Source organism: Mercenaria mercenaria, chromosome 2 (genome assembly GCF_021730395.1).
Source record: "Mercenaria mercenaria strain notata chromosome 2, MADL_Memer_1, whole genome shotgun sequence".
Classification (NCBI taxonomy): Eukaryota; Metazoa; Mollusca; class Bivalvia; order Venerida; family Veneridae; genus Mercenaria; species Mercenaria mercenaria.
In genome coordinates, this window is record NC_069362.1 from 85,969,798 (window position 1) to 85,987,731 (window position 17,934).

General features: G+C 35.0%; 1 long non-coding RNA gene across 1 annotated transcript; it reads left to right on the plus strand.

The window, feature by feature from the left end:
• The first annotated feature begins 31 nt into the window (after nt 1-31).
• Nucleotides 32-5,556, plus strand: LOC128555262 (uncharacterized). The gene is made up of 3 exons (XR_008369926.1): nt 32-117; nt 705-866; nt 4,164-5,556. It is a non-coding gene; the product is annotated as an uncharacterized LOC128555262 (long non-coding RNA).
• Nucleotides 5,557-17,934: the final 12,378 nt, after the last annotated feature.

A 17,934-nucleotide genomic window follows, 5' to 3' on the forward strand; every position in this document is an offset into this window, starting at 1 on the left:
GACCAATTTCGCGGTTTCAGTTGACTGGCTACTCTGACCTAGAGTAACTCGTCAATGAATTTACAAACAAAATACGCGTGGCTCTGTTGGAATGAGGTTAATCCGGTTAATTGCAAGGTTAGTTAATACTTTTGCATAATAATATCTAATAATGAATGAGAGAATTTAATACTTCGAGAACAATAATTGTTAATTCACATTATATTTAGTCTATTTAACTGGGACTTCGCCGAATTATTGTAAATCATAATTATTATGTTTGATATGTCAAAATGGTGACGTATTTGTGTAAAGTATCTTGTACTTGCTAGAGTGGTCATTTACATTATATTTTATGTACAGTATTTTATACGTTTATGTAAAATGATTCATCTAAATGGATGTGACTCAAATGAAATACAATGTATTAATAATATTACATCAGCCACTTGTGTTTTTCATGGCCATATTTAACCAATTAAACATCATTATTTTACATATAAAGTAGAAGCTTACATGACAATAACAGTATAACGATTCTGTAAAAATATCAAGTCATAAATAAAATTTAGGTTCTTGAGAACCGGCGAATAATTTTTTTCACAAAAATACTCAATCTGGTCAGGAGCTGCGTGTCGGTAGTTGACAGTAGTTCTCTAAATTTAATAATATTTGGCCTACGGTAATATTTCAGTGGTATATATTTTTTTCTTTCTTCATTAAAGGACGGACATATCAGGAGATAATGCAGCTCATCACCCAGGTCATTCGAGGGGCAGAGCGGGCACCTTCTTTCGTTGTGTGGCACATGACTTTGCGACCATCTTCCAACCTCAATAGGGAACCTATGATTGCCAGTTCGGAAATGGAATAATGATAAGCGCTGGGTAGGTATTAGGATCTTGAGGTAGCTTTCCAGCATAATATTGTCCTTGAAGAGGCTATACATTTGACCTTTAGAGGAGGAGTCTAGATTTGACCTCCAGTTTTGTATGAACTGGTCAATGAGCGTCTGCCTTACAAGTTTATGAACGTTTACATTAAAATATGGCTGGTTTACCCATACATACGAATAACCGGTGGAATCCAGTATTGCTTTAATATGTTTTAACCATTTAAAATTTTGAGTTGACTGATACATGTTTTGATAGCAGAGAAAGGATATTTTTGATGCGTTTGGCGTAAGGTTAGTTTACTCCAAAATTTGACCATACGTGACTTTATAATGATTTCTAAGGGGTAGCGACCAAGTTCGGCGTATAGCATATAACGTGGGGTACTTTTCCTAGATTTTGTTATTATCCTTAAAAAGTCACAGTGTACCTGTTCTATGATATCAAGATTTTCATAACCAAATACCTCGGAACCATATGTTAAGATGGGTAAGACAGTATTATCAAACAGCTTTAGCTGTAGGTCAATTGGGAGAGCTAGATTACTAATTTTTACCAGGAGCTGGTGCATTGCTTTTCTGGCTTGAGTAACTAAATGCTTTCTACATGAAAGGAAGCTACCTGAAGAAGAGAAATACACTCCAAGGTACTTGTAGGTTTTAACTGTTTCAATTAGTTGGCCGTGTATACTAAACGAATATTTATCTGGTCGATTTGTACCAAAACTATAACCTTTGTTTTGGAGTAATTAATTTTCAACTTCCAAGTTTCACAGTAGGTATAAAAATCATCAAGGCAATTCTGAAAATTGACTTCACTATCTGAAAAAATAACCGTATCATCAGCATATAGTAACACTAACAATTTTAAATAGATTAAGGTATCTTGATTACTTATATTTAACTGAATACCATTATTGTTTGTCAAGAGGAACTGTTCTAAGTCATTTAAGTACATGGAAAATAAAATCGGTGACAAGTTTTCTCCTTGTCTAACACCACACCCACTAGAAAAAAATGCAGAAGTTTCTCCATTGAGAGAAACACATGACTTTATGTCAGCATACATATTTTTAATAACAGTCAAAATTCTACCTTGTATTCCTAAATTAAAAATTTTGCTCCAGAGACCTGCCCGCCATATTGAGTCAAATGCTGCAGAAAAATCTATAAATGAGCAAAACACTTTCTTTTTTTCATTTTCTTAATTTCTCAATCAAAAAATTTAAACTAAAAATATGATCAGTAGTGGAATAATTTGCCCTAAAACCGGCCTGATTCTCCTTAAGAAGGTTATTTTCACATAAAAATACATTTATCCGATCATTCAATATAGATGTAAATATTTTACCCAGACAACTTAATATGGTTATTGGTCTGTAATTAGCCGGATCTGTAAGGGAACCTTTGTTTTTGTAAATTGGTTTAATTGTACCTATTAACCAGGCTTCCGGTATCGCCCCGTACTCGAGAATATAGTTTAAAAAGTGACATATATAGCGGTGACATAACTGTTTAGTACACTTAAGGTATTCATTTATAATATCATCCTGTTCTGAGGGCGCTTTTCCACTGTTCGAGTTGGAAATTGCCTTTTCAATTTCTTGCAGGGCGATTGGCCTATTTAGAGTATCGGTTGTATGTACATGGGGAACAGAATCATTATATTCTGGGTCAATGTTCTCATGGGATTCAGCATTAATATTTTTAAAGTATTCAAAAAAATCGGATAAAGTGGGGGTGACCTTGTTCTTTTTACTACCTAGGCTGTTTAGATAACGCCAATAATCTTTTGGCCTTTGCGAACTCATGGACCGTAACTTCCTCTCAGTATTGAATTTATGCTTATTTAACCAGGTGTTAATTGTTTGTTTATAGAAGCGACTTGCTCTATTTAACGCTAATCTATTTTGGTCAGTTTTGTGTAATTGATAATTTTTACGAGCGACATTATATAAGTTTCTTGCTTTTTTACATTGAGGCCCGAACCAGGGTTTAGAGTTAGTTTGACGTATATTATTAAAGTTTTTGATAGGTCTAGAGAAGGTAGTTTCGGCACAAGTAGAAAAGAGAAGGGCAATTTTGCTCGTTATGTCGTTAATATACAGGCTGTTGACTTGATCGGGTGGGTTATGAAGACAAGCTCTAATTTCATTAATCATTTGTGGGTCTAGGTTAGCTACGAATTCAGATTTTCTGTTATCTTTCCACCTAGGGGTACCTTTAGGTGCATTATTACCTGAAAGAATTTGTTCACTATCAGTATATGCAAAATTAATGGAAGCTGACAGCAGGCAGTGGCCATCTGAAAAAAGCGGATCCAACTCAATTACTTCAAAATTTTCAATTCGTCTTAAACAATTTACAGACGCCAGAGAATAGTCTATAACAGATAGGTTTCGAAATGTCAGTTTTCCTAAAAGCTTATCATCACCAAGTCTGCCATTAACAATAAATAAATTATTAAACTTACATTGCTCTAACAATTTTCGCCCATGGTTATTGACTTTAGTACATTGTGATTTTCTGACAACTGGTATGTTTAGGTGGGGTAACATATTAACAGAGTTAAGTGAACGTAAAGTATCATCATCCAGATTGAACTCTTTTGACAAAAAGTCATCAAATTCAGCGTAATCAGGTAAACTTGAGGTGTGCCCATTTGCATCCCCTGTAATATACACATTTTCAAATTGGTTACATTTAACAACTACATCATTTACAAATTGAAAATATTCATCTTCGTTGTAAAAACGAGACTGTTCAGGTGGGATGTACATCCCTCCGATAACAATAATTCTCTGATGACAGTCAACAATTTTTAGCCAATATATGTATTCACAATTTGATTCCAGTATAGAGGTGCTGTCAATTAGCGATTTATGGACAAAAAACCCAATGCCTCCTGACTTCCGCTTGAATTTATCACTTCTCGGTTTAGAGAAAAACGTATAGTCCGGTACATTAAGAACGTCGTATTTATCAACTTTGCTTTCAACCACACAAAATATAGAATACTGTTGAATTAGTGAAGTAAACTCTGGGATATTTAGTCGCGACTTAAGGCCACACACGTTTAAAGCTCCTACTGTTATTTGTTTATTATTACCATCATTTTTATGTAAATTTTTCATAATCGAAATAGATGGTGTTTCATTAACGTTTCTGTCCAAGCTACTTGTAGATAATTCAGATTCCGAACACACAGGTTGAGGAGAATGATCTTTACTGTTAGCATATGTAGGTTGTACGTTTATGACGTCATTTTTAATAGTTTTATTTATATTTTCAGGAACATGAATACAGCGAGTTGTTTTAGATGTACTAGGCAACAGGAAACATTTATCACACAGGAACACTATCCCCGGCTGCTCCTAGCACGAGGATACGTCTGGGGAGATTGGACAGCCAGTTGAGTGCGGGGTACCAGAATTACCTGCGGAGCCAGTGGTCTCAGGCCCCGTAGCGCTAGACATTTCCGGTTTCTGTGGCTCTGGGAGATGCTCCTGCAACGGGGCATGAACTGCCGTTAGATAACCGGGTGCGGAACTTGAAATGTCGGGATTCTTGATTTCCTCAGTTGCTTTTGGGGAGTTATGGTTGACAACGCGGGGCCGAGGTTGGAAGTCATTGTTCTCCTCTTCGTCGGATTGCTCGTCGATGATGATATCTTGTTCTTTTGGCAGATTCTTCATAACATGCCTCAATGTAGCATCAACGGTAAAGTCGTACCTCTCCTGGATACGCGCATGAACATTAGAGTTACGTGAGCCACGTAGGATTTCGTACCAGTTCGGGAACATGTCACGGACAACGTCACCGTTGACTTCCAAAGCGGCGGGAAATTTTATTCTAACATTTCTTGGACCATATTTGTCACGTGCTAACTTGTATTGGGGCCACAATTCCTTGCGAGCCTCACTGATTTCACGGGGATAGTCTCTGGAAATGCCATAGCTAGTGTTTTTTAGAAGTTTCGCATTTTCCATAATAATGTCAGTGTCACCGGCGTCACGGAAGGATACCAGAATCGATCTGTGACGGATTTTACCTCTGGCGCGCACCACATTACGTTTGCCAATGCGATACGCCTTTGTTATAAAGATATTTGCAGGATCCAAATTCAGTTGGTCTTTCAGAAAGTTTGTAATTATTGTATGACAATTATCAGCGTTAACAATCTCTGCATGACCACTAAATATCAAATTATTGTGGAGTAGTTTTGCTTCAGTGTCAATACTTTTGTATTCCAAAAGCCGAAGACGGGCCTCCTTAACATCACACCTAGCCGCTTGGAGATATGACGATTTATTAATGGCATCAAGTTTATAATTCATTGGACCAATATTCATCATCATGTCAAACATAATGTTCATTTTGTCATTCATGTTCATAGCAACAAAGTCTTGCTTAGACGGTACACCTGTTTGGTAAAGAGTACTACCTGTTGATGTTGTACTGCTCGATCTGCGAGATCTTTTTTTGGGGTTATCCATTGTTTCCTCCATAAGAGGTACAAATTTCCCTGTATATTTTGCCATGTTTATCCGTATTTCACTATAAACTATATTTCACTATATAATAAAGTCTTCATACGATCATAGGAAAGTCTTTTTAGTCACTAATTTACACAAAGGTTCACAAATTAGCGGGAGCGATAAAATCCACGTCCGCCATTGATCATATCCGGAATAATCAAGGCACTCCTGGACGGGATCAAAACACCAGTCTTTTCAGGGGCGTCGGAAGGTGTTTGATATTGGGGCCGCGAGGGGGGTAGGTACGGGAGGGGGCATCCCCCTCCCGTAAGGGGGGTAAGGGGGACCTCCCCCTGAAATTTTTTCAAAACAGGATCATAAATGGCGAGTTCTGGTGCATTTTAAGGGTACTGAATCGCATCTCAAGTCTCCAGTATTTTCTTACTATTTACATGACTATAAGCAAAATAAAGTTTAATAAACTCTTATCAGAATTAATAATGTATAACGCAATACAAAGAATACATGTATGTTTTTTTTTTGTTTTTTTTTTTTTTGTATTTAATGTATTGAACAATAATCATTCATGTTACATTCATTTCTTATTTTTGTTTGAAATATCATTTTTTTAGTAAAAACAATTTATGTAATTAATTCCTTACATCTTAGCGGTGTGATAAATCTTAACACTTACCTCTTTCATTAAATTAAAACATGATAATTATTTTTCTGAATTTTATAAGTTAATACCCTAGATCTTTGCGGCTGGGTATAGCTTAAACATTCCATTGACTAAAGACATGCAATTAAAAACATGCTGATTTGTTCATGCGTAATTAAGTCCAATCACGGACACGTGTGTATGACTTCAATTAACACCCCCGATCGTGTCACCGTCACCACGGTAACACACTAATCTGGACAGCGTGTATTGTTTAACGCGAAGCAAAATTTAATATACTGTACAAAATATTGGGTCCGCGGACCTGCGACTCCAACTTATGAATTTAAAAAAATCGTTTTTGGGCAAATTATTGGGGCCGCGGTCGCGGCCCCTGCGACCCCACTTCCGACGCCCCTGCTTTTTTCTGTTGATTTCATATCAATCCATCATATGCCAAAAAGAATGAATAAATTTAAAAGTTCAATTGATAAATTTCCAGGTAAAGATATACAATAAATATTCGACATGTGTTTACAATAACACATTTTTGGCCATTAGCTAAGTAAGGTGGCATATTTCTGCCACGAGATAGCTAGGTAGCTGTCGCGATATTAAAAGAACTATCGTGATAAAGCGAAGTTTTCTGAAAAGATTATCTCAATAGTCGAAAGTTTTCTGCAAATATTATAGTGATAATTTACATTATTATCTCGATACTTTTTGCGTAAGTGCCCACAACTACCATTTATTAGCTAGAAAAAGAAATCTTGATATTTCGAACTTTTCTGAAAAGTTTCCTGGAAATATTTTTGATCATATTATCTCGATACTTGTTTTGGCATTTAGTGCCCAGAGCTGCCATTTTGATATCTATAAATAGCACCCTACTGAATCCACGGAACACTGTTGAACCCCTGTTACACTAAACTTACCACCGTCATGCAGTAGATAGGTTGTCTGGCGCCAATAACTGATTGATATCATCGTGTTCTATTTATAGCTGTCTAACAGCTGTGAGTAACGGAATTTGAAAATATCTGGAAAAAATAAATTATTGCGATAATATTTTCAGAAAATTGCACAATTTTCCTGGAAGGTTTAGAACATTATCGTGCTAGCTATCAAGTACGGAAGCTTAGAAGGGCCTTCAGTTGTGAGAAAATGTTTTCACAAGTACAGAAAACAAAGACGAGATGTCTAAAACTTTATGGTTTTCTCGCATTAAAATGCTCACACTGTAGTATATTTTTCCATCAACACGATTTAAATTTAGTTGCAAGAAAAAATCTTTTGTCATTTCGAATATTGTTATATCGACAATTAGCTCTGAATAAACATGTTGGAATATTTATTATGAGATGGCTAGATATGTTTTGGTGATGACGTCTTAAATATTTCACGATGCCGAAAAAAAAACTTTTTGCATTTCGCGTATTTTTGTCGACATTATTTTTGGAAGTGGCATCTCAAGTACTTCTTTGAAAGTAACTGCGAAGACGTTATACGGTACATGATCACGTGCATAAGACTGTTTTCTCAGAATGTATGTTTTAGCTGCCTCTGAACAAAGTGTACTAAATCAATTAGTTTCAGAGAATAGATAGGGTTCTTACAATCATCTATTTGTCTGCATCTACGTCGGCTTCCTTATTTGTATAAGTTTTATCTATCTTACTCGGTCCGGCCCTTCCGCAAACACACCTTGGTTAAAGTTTTAATGTACTTTCTTTTTTATCTCTGTAATTACTTGATGGAATACTTCAACCATAAAATAGTTATTTCTCATCATCACCCACATCATATGGCACAAAGGTCATATCTCTCGCACCAATAGTTCATGAATTACCCCCCTTTTTACTCAGAATTTCAGTTTAAAGCTTTTTGTGCACATTCTATCTAAATTGCAATAAAAACGATCTGATTCAAACTTAAAACAATTGTTCCACATCATCACCCATTTCATACTCACCCACATCATATGACACAAGGTCAATAACTCTGGCACAAATTTTTCGTGAAACATGCCCGCTTTTTACTAAGGATTTTAGGTTGCTTTTGATGCATTTCCATCGTATCTTTGTTATTATAGAAAGAGTTTGATTAAAAACACTAACAACAATTGCTCCACATCATTATCCACATCATTTAACACAACGGCCATAACACTTGCGCCAATGATTTATGAATCATCTACCTTTATACTTAAAATTTCAGGTTAAAGTTTTGATGCACTGTCATTCTATCTCTGTTAGTACCAAACGTATTTGATTCAAACTTGAAATAGTTGATTCACATCATCACCAACATCATATGACATAAGGGCCATAACAATTACACCAATTTCATTAATTATACCCCCTTTTTGTTAAGACCTTTAGTTTAATTTTAAAGCTTTTTCATCATATCTCTATTGTTACTAAATGGATTTGATTCAAACTTAATATGGTTGTTCCACATCATCACCTACATCATATGTCATAAGGTCAATAGCATTTACACCAGTATATTATGAGTTATGCCCCCTTTTACTTAGAATTTCAGGTTAAAGTTGCGATGCACTTTTGCTCTATCTCAGTGATTCAAACTTAAAGTAGTTATTCCACATTAATAGTCACATGATATGAAACATGGGGCATTACTCTTGCAGAAATATTCCAAGAATTATGTCCCTTTTATACTTATCTAATGTTTTGATACACTATCTCTATATCTATTATTACTAAATACATTTGACACAAGCTTAAGCTTCATCCGGATTAGAGTCATTAAACAATCCAGTGACAGCTCCAGCTTCCTCAAATGTGCTCAATGTCACTATCCAGCATCGAAATTAGCAAGAGCGCTGTCTCCTGTGACGGCTCTTGTTTTATAATATGTTAATTATAATGATCAGGTCAAAGATTTTTCAGGATCGATTTAATGAAAATCTAGAATTCGGGCTTTACAGTGTAGATTTCCATGCTTCCGATTTTTGACTGAATCCTTTGCCTATAATTTAGTAACAGTGACCTTGACACAAGGTACCAAATTCCACTCAAACATACGTTGCTCTTCTTTAAGGCTACACAGCTAGCAGATTTGGTCTGCTTATCTCATTTTTGTGAGAAAACAAGTTTTCTATATTTAGTAACGGTGACATTGTCATTGACCCCAGTGATCAGAACGCGTACCTCAGTCAAGAAAGTTTGATATGTACAAAACTTGGTTGCAACATCCCATTTGCAAAGAAATGTCATATATAGTAAACATTATACAAGTACTAAGGGCACTATTTTGGTGCAGTGCCTCATTTACCAATGGCAGTCAAAATTATTACCACGTTTTATTGAAATACCCCTTACAATGTCTTAGATATGGTTCCAGGTGGATAGAAAGACAATAAAACTCTACATAAGTAATATATGTATATAAGTAAAAGGGGCATTAACTCGTTTCATTAGACTGAAATTTGCATGATCGCATTTCCTTACCTCAGTTTACATTACTACCATGTTTCATAAAAATAGTCTAAAACATATTTTAGGTATGGCTTTGGACGGACGGAAATTGGAATAAAAACACTAAATTTGTACTATATATAGATGTACTAAGGGCGATAAATATTGTCTTTCACAGACAATCTGACTGAAACTTGCAAGGTGGTATTTCCTTCTAGCAATTAACATTTCTACCATATTTTATTTTAAATACTCCAAACAGTGACATGTCTCTGATAAGGCTCCAACCGGACTGAAACACGGACGACGGACGGACGGACAACGCAATTTATCCATACCCCTGTGGGAAGGATAAAAAGCAAATTTAATGTTAAGGTATAGATCGAGACACTCAATATGGAACGTGTGACTTATTTTGAAAGATGAATAGGAAACCATGTCGATAAAAAAATGTACGAAATGTTAAAATTGTTTTTCATTGCAATAAGCTGAAGTCGAGATGTTAGAAATAAATTACTTCAATGCGAGTATTTTTGGAGAGAAAGACAAATATCTTATCAATATCGCGCAAAGATTTTTCCGCGATGTAATTAAGTACAACCTCTCGACAATAATAATACGAAAAATAAAATCTTTCTGTCTTTGTACGAAGATTCAAATCAAGTTGTTTGAAAAATTCGAACCAATGCGGAAATTTCAACGCGAAAAAACCTCAAAGTTTTAGGGATCTCGCCTTAATTTTCGGCACTTGTAAAAACATTTTCTCACAACTGAAGGCCCTTCTAAGCTTCCGTAATCAAGCATCTCATGGCAGTTTCGAGCATTTACGCGAAATTTAGCGCTAAAATATTTTCACAAAATATTATTTATTGCAGATTTGTTTTTTCAGAAAAAAAAACACATTTCCTGGAAAGTTTACATTATTATCGCGATAGCTATGTCAGAAATATGCCACTGTACTAAGCATTTGATTTCCTGAATCTCAATAATGGGAGTTATATTGCTTTGATTTTCACTAGGATTCTATTTCATATAAAACATTTTCTTCTCTTTTTTTTCAGAATAGAACTTCATAACTTGGTGAAGTGTTTTATATGATCATTCCTTTATTTATGAAAGAAATTGCATAGAAATTGGCAGTCTGTTTATTTGAAGGGTGGTAAAATAATTGATTTGTCTGTAACTCTTTTTTTTCAGGCAATTTAAGAAAAAATGTGATAAACTTCGGTAGTTTATGTGCCTCCCATACTGCACACAAAATCTGGCTCATTTGAAATACTGAAGAGAGAGTTGAATCTGTCTGAAGATAACAAAAGAGTTCTACATATTTCGTTAACTTAAAAAAATCATGACGCATAACATAGTATCAAAAATTACCATGTTATAGTTCAACTTTTCACATTCATTTTTGTATATGTGGAGAAAAATTATGTGAAGGCAGGTCACCCCTCCACCCTTGGTGTCCTTTATCATGTCACTTGCATAATAAATACGTAACAGTTTTCCGTATATTAAACAGCACTTCAGTGACAAAGAGCCGCGTTCCCTAAGAATTCATAATAGATGTCATTCAAGAAAAACTCCTTTGACAGATAAAACTGAAGTGACAAAGAGCCGCGTTCCCTAAGAATTCATAATAGATGTAATTCAAGAAAAACTCCTATGACAGATAAAACTGAAGAAAATGTGACATTTTCAAATGTACGGAAAAAGTTTTATATTTGTTTTGTGAGTGGATCTAGACTTTGGAATGCTCGTTCTTATCTGACGAAAATAAGAATAAAGCCGGCTTCTCAGGTAAGATATGCTTAATAACATATCTACCTTTAATCAAAGCATTCTGTACAATAAGATGTGCGATCAAAATCTTCATTATTGTGGTAAAACAATTCGTAATATAATATTGATTTTATGTAGGTTAGCGGTCTTTTTGCCACACGTAAAGAGCGCATGCGCATTAAAATCAAAACATCTGGTAAAACACCAGGGCAACCGATAACGTTGTAAATCCGTCTACCTCAACTTAATTGCTCCTGGAACAACTGATACGTATTAGACCTTCCTGATTGCTCTTAATATACTTGATGATAATCTCTAGTATAAGTATGCATAAACTGTGGTTTGTACAAAGCACCTAAATATTCTTATATACTTTCAAAAAATACTCATATGCTGATCAATATGAATTGTTAGCTTGATTTGTGTAATTGATAAAACTTTCCGTGTGTTATTACTGCCAATCTGGAAGACATTAATATATGTTAAAACTGAAAACGTTTTTCGTGCAAAAGTCCTATGAAGCGAGAATTATTTGTATACGTAACCTCACACCAGTATTAGCACTTGCACAAAGAAACATCATTATTGTACGATATCTGTAAAGGGAGTAGCTTTATGTATTCCAGACGTGCGTTAAACCATTCAGTGTCAAGGATATCCTCATTCTATTACAAATTTCATACTGTACAAAGTCATGGTATCTTTACAAGATATGATAAAAAAACCTGGGTACATTTTCTAGTAGGATCAACAATTATGCCTGATCCTTTAACTGTAAAGGTATGTGTAGATATAGTTACCTCGAACTAAATACAGCATGATTACTATATTTCAAACGAATCAATGCCTCGCTGGTTGTTCTTTATGACAAACATAGGCCAGCGATACCTTTTATATAGAATTATCAGCTGGATTTTGTACAAGAACTTAACTTGTGTCCGAATGTAACTGTCAATTTCTGCACAAAGGCAGATGACGAATGGTTTCAGACACAATGTATTTTATCAATTCGTCAAGGAGAACTTCACCTCGTCCGGAGATTGAACACACGACCCCACGATAGGTGGAACTGCACTATCCCTATTGATCTAAAAGGGTCTCATAAGTTTTGTGTAATTGAATCTTTTAGCTGCTAAAATATCATGTTTTTGTCTCTGTCCCTTCAACTAAAACAATTATACAGGTTTGAAACACATGGTCCCTGTAAATGTAATTCATGTTGAAAGAAGAAAGAAAATATGAATAATTAACACTTTGAGTTTATTGTGCGTAGATTTCTTCCAATCAAGGTTTTATCATCTGCTTGAATAAGGAAGCTCTCTGGCTTTCCCCAGGTTACCTCCTGTTTTCTCACCTCATCTAGTATCCATTCGTCATTAATGGACTCCTAATCAACGTATGTTAGGAATATGAAGAAAGATCAACGTCTGTTAGGAATATGAAGAAAGAGCAACGTATGTTAGGAATATGAAGAAAGATCAACGTCTATTAGGAATATGAAGAAAGATCAGCGTCTGTTAGAAATATGAAGAAAGATCAGCGTCTGTTAGGAATATGAAGAAAGATCAACGTCTGTTAGGAATATGAGGAAAGATCAACGTATGGTAGGAATATGAAGAAAGATCAACGTATGTTAGGACTATAAAGCAAGAACAACGTCTGTTAGGAATATGAAGAAAGATCAACGTATGTTAGGAATATGAAGAAAGATCAACACTTGCTAATTTAATCGCATGTCGTTATATAACTGAAATATTGTTGAAAAATGCCCTTAAGTCTAATTAAACAAACAATCAAACAAACAAAAACATACGTTATATAATTTTATATTATCTACAATCAAGTCCACCACATTCCAAGTTACGTCGTTTTGCACGTCTATGTATGGCAACTATGACTTAAATTTTGATAGCTCTCAGGCACATAAACCAGTAACATTCAGTCGATAACTAGCAAGCACATAAACCACTTCAAAGTGTTGATAACTCGCAAGTACATAAACCACTAACGTTCTGACATAAACTACTCAAGTTTGATATCTCGCAAGTGCATAAACCAATAATGTTTCGATAACTCACAAGCGCATTAGCCACTCAAGTTCTGATAACTCACAAGCACATAAACCACTCAAGTTTGATAACTCCCAAGCATATAAACCACTAAAGGTCCGATAACTCGCAAGCACATAAACCACTAAAGTTCCGATAACTCGCAAGCACATAAACCACTACAGTTCCGATATCTCACAAGCACATAAACCACTCGAAAGTATTTATAACTCGCAAGCACATACACCACTAACGTTCCGATAACTCGCAAGCACATAAACCACTTACGTTTTGATATCTCACAAGCACATAAACCACTCGAAAGTATTTATAACTCGCAAGCACTACACACTAACTCAAACTCGCAGACTAACCTAGTTTGAATCTCACAGACATAAACCACTCGAAGTATTTATAACTCGCAAGCACTAAACCACTAACGTTCCGATAACTCGCAAGCACATAAACCACTAACGTTCCGATAACTCGCAAGCACATAAACCATTCAAGTTTGATAACTCACAAGTACATAAACCAATAATTTTTCGATAACTCTCAAGCATATAAACCACTCAAGTTTTGATAACTCACAAGCACATAAACCATTTAAGTTTGATAACTCACAAGTTTATAAACCAATAATGTTTCGATCACTCGCAAGCACATAAACCTTTCAAGTTTTGATATCTCACAAGCACCTAAACCAATAGTTTTGAAACTACCATGCACATAAAACGTGGAAGATGACTACGGCCTCTAACTAGTCCAGTAATATTGGTGTCAGAAGTGCGATGAATGTAGCATCCGTGTTGTCTATAGCACACATGGAACTAGGAGAAAAGTTAGATACATAGTATCTGCATTATTGTACAGAACACATTGAGCGCTAGAAACAGGAGTGACTACAGTATCGATCCATTCTTTCTAGGGCATCCAAAGAAAGGGTTAGTAAGGTATCTGATTTATGGCATAAGTCATATGGGTGCTAGACTTGAGGGCTACTAGGTATCCACATTGTCTAAATTGCACGTGGCTTGGGCAGAATGGTAGATACAGTATTTGATTGCTTTGGATGTTGGAATTAAAGGTTGATACGGTTGCCGTATTTTCTAAACTGTAAGGGGCGCTCCAAGAAAGGTTAAGTCAATATCTGCACTAACACATATAGTGCTAAGATTATGAGTGGATACAGTCTCTTAATGATCTCCAGTACTAATCAACTTGTTTGGATTAAATATGGTGTTATCCCTACCAGGCCTACTAGCATTAGTGGTGTCAGCAATATTACGCCCACCATCATCTGACAGTCATCAAGCTGGTTACCGGTCAATGCACTGCTCCTCTGCGGATACTCATCACTGATTTCCTCAAGACTGAAGTCTGGACACAGTAGAGAACTAACAGCTCCAGAGCTATCTGCCTGCTGTCCCCAAGGTTTCGGACATTCGCCCAGCACAAGAGTACTACTCTCATTCACCTCCACCCACCCCCATTTTACTACAACTACAAAAATAATAGCTCAGAAATCAGGACTTGTTTGATTATTTCTGAAGAAATGAAGGGTAACATATTTGTAGAATATCTCTAGTGAGTAGGTCGGTAGACTAATTCAGAAATATCTGTTTTGCTGAGAGACAGTGTTTCCTGAATGTTAAATGTTTAGCAGACATCATGATTACAAACATATAGGAAGTAACTATGTAAGTTAGACATGGAAATCAAATAAAAGAATGCATTCATATCCGCATGCGTATTTGCCTAAGTGTGTATTTCAGAGCCGTAGGAACAGTCGGTGTGGGGTCCCCCAAATAATTTGACTGATTATGGTAATAGCAAATATTTTGACAGCGAGTCAATTTTAGTTGATTTTCATAATGTGTGCGCCCATCCCCCCGATCTGAAAATGCTTTCTACGGTCCTATATTTGACCTTGAAAGGGATTTCATATAGTTATTCTTCAAGTTAAAGAAATTAATAGGGTTCCAACCCTTTTCTTCAAAATCTGATCCACAAATTTAAAACAAAAATATTTGCAACACAGTTAAATAACTTTAAAATGCACTATAAAATTGTACCAAAGGTATTTCTGTGTATCTTTTTATACATGCAATGTTAAGAAGGCATTGAAAACAATGTACAAGATAAGTTTCAACATTTTTAAGCTTAAAAATTCCAATTTACTCATAGATATAGGCGTATTATCAATATTTCAGAAAATCGTGGTTTTAGATACAGTTTCCAGCTTTCCCCCCGAAAAAAAATCATATTTTGCATACTTGGATTTTGGTAGATTTTTCACTATAGACTCAGCACATGTTGTAGAATATGAAAACACAAAAACCATTTCTGTGCAAATTTTTTCCGTTATTTGCATTTTTGACACTAGATTTACTGGACTAAACGTCCATGTTCATACTTTGAACATGCTTGTTTGGGTATGAATAATGAATATTAAGGTGAAGTGTATGCCTTTATCTTTAAACCACGAATTTAACCCAGGATCAGGTTGTACATAAAAAAACTTAATATTCTATATAATATTGTAGTCTGCACATGATATTATTAAGAACATTTGCTTTAATCGTTTACACTTGTGATAACATTAGCTAGGCTGATTGATAGATTATAGTTATCAAATGATGACGGATAAATCCGTGCATGTTGTTACAGTCAGAGTCAGTGTGGAGGGTTTTGAACATGGATTAAACTTGAACAACAGTCAACTAAATTATCAGAAATACAAGGATATTTTTATCATAAAACCATCAATCACTTCTAAGTAAACATATAAAATAGAGGGTAGATTCTATTTGGGATTTTTTTCAGTGCAAGACTGAACTAGACTAGATCTAGATCTAGATCTATCTTCAGTGAACAACAGATGCATTACACAGCCACGATGTTTTGACTAAATTTACCAATCACCAGTGAAAATATATATTTTGACGTTTTCCACAGTGAAAAAAAAACCCACAGATTTTATTCTAATATTTCGACAGTTCACTGAAAAACATATAGATTTCTAATTACATTTGTTTGTTCATACTTCCTGGCATTATTTATTCTAGTTTATGACGTCATAATAGTGCTAGTATTATGTAACGTCTACCAAGTGTACGCTATTTCAGGTTTTTCCCTATGGAAGGACAGGAACGCGTGCTTGGTACGCGCTGAGTAGGCAAGAAAAAGTTAATTTCACTGAATTGTCCGTAAAACCAGTTACGAGGAACAGACATAACTAGCTTGTTCTGTTGAGTCCGACATCGCCTCATATCAAATCAGCATAGTTTACAGCTAAACCCGTTCAGTCCAGCCCTTGATTAAATTACTGGTGCCTCTGTTCATTCCACCCGTTAAGCATAGGGTGCGCAGAAATTCAACTATATATTCGGGGAACATTCATTCCTATATAGTCGCCGCTTTGTCCGTTAAGCTTCATATTAACATATTTTCATTATATACTTAAAGCATTATGCTTTAGAAAAAGTTTAGTTAAAAATGAATAATTAAATTTATTTCAATTTATTTTCCTTATAATTCCATGTTTATGGAATTTTAAATATAAACATATTTTAAATGAACAATATTAAGTCGAAATTTTACCTTATTCAACAAATCGAGAATTAAAGGGAGGTAATAGCGCAGATAAACCTACATATAACACATCTAATATAAATTATTAAATTAACAAACAGATTTTAAAAAATGTAAAAAGAAAAAAAAAGTTTTTTTCCCTATACAATATATAGGCCTAGATCCAGGAAAAGAAGGCCGAGGTTATTCAGTCGGTTGTACGGTAGGAAGACATAAATTTCAAAGATTTTCCTACGAAATGGCCAGTCTACGGAAAGAAGACAAAATCCTGACTGCCTTAAAACTTAGAAGGATTAATCTGGTCTACATTTCGACCGCAGTGCTGCCAATTTTCAATGTTTTTAAAACATTCCTTAGTTTCTCTAAGCCTTACAGAATTTTAAAGATTATTGAAAGATTAGAATGATTTGGTTTCTGCTTTTACCTTCCGTTTTGGATGTTAAATATTTTTGCATAGATAGATCGGTCTTAAGGGGACGCATACTTTGAAATTAGAAAAAAGTGGGTGGGGTATGATAAAATTTACCTGCAAAAAAGTACAAGGTTTTGGTACATGAAATGGATACTGTTTCAACTGTTATAAGTACACAAAGGATTGCTCACTAAAATAAAAATGAGAAAACTGAAACAAGAAAGTTATTGTTGAATTACATAAGACTTATTGTGTACATTCAAAGTCAACAATTAAGACTTTTTGGTGCGAAAATAATAGTGCTTCACCTTGTCCAAACATTTATCAATGTCCTACAGATTCTAATTTAAAGAAAGAATGTGAAATATGGTCAGTGTCTTGCTTTTCATTTCGCATATGTAAGCTAAAACACATTATTTAGTTTGTTTACAAAGTAGTGCATAAGAAAAGATACGGTGGTCAAGGAATGCCACATTCCAAAACTAAAAGAGTACATTCCCCTGAATACATTAAACATTTATCGTTACAGAAGTCTAGTGGCTTACAATAAGGGCCTAGAAATGTTGCCATTATTAATTTTTAACTTGGTATTCATGAACTACAATGCACTTAAATATCGAAACACATTCAACAAACTTTTGAAAATGTATT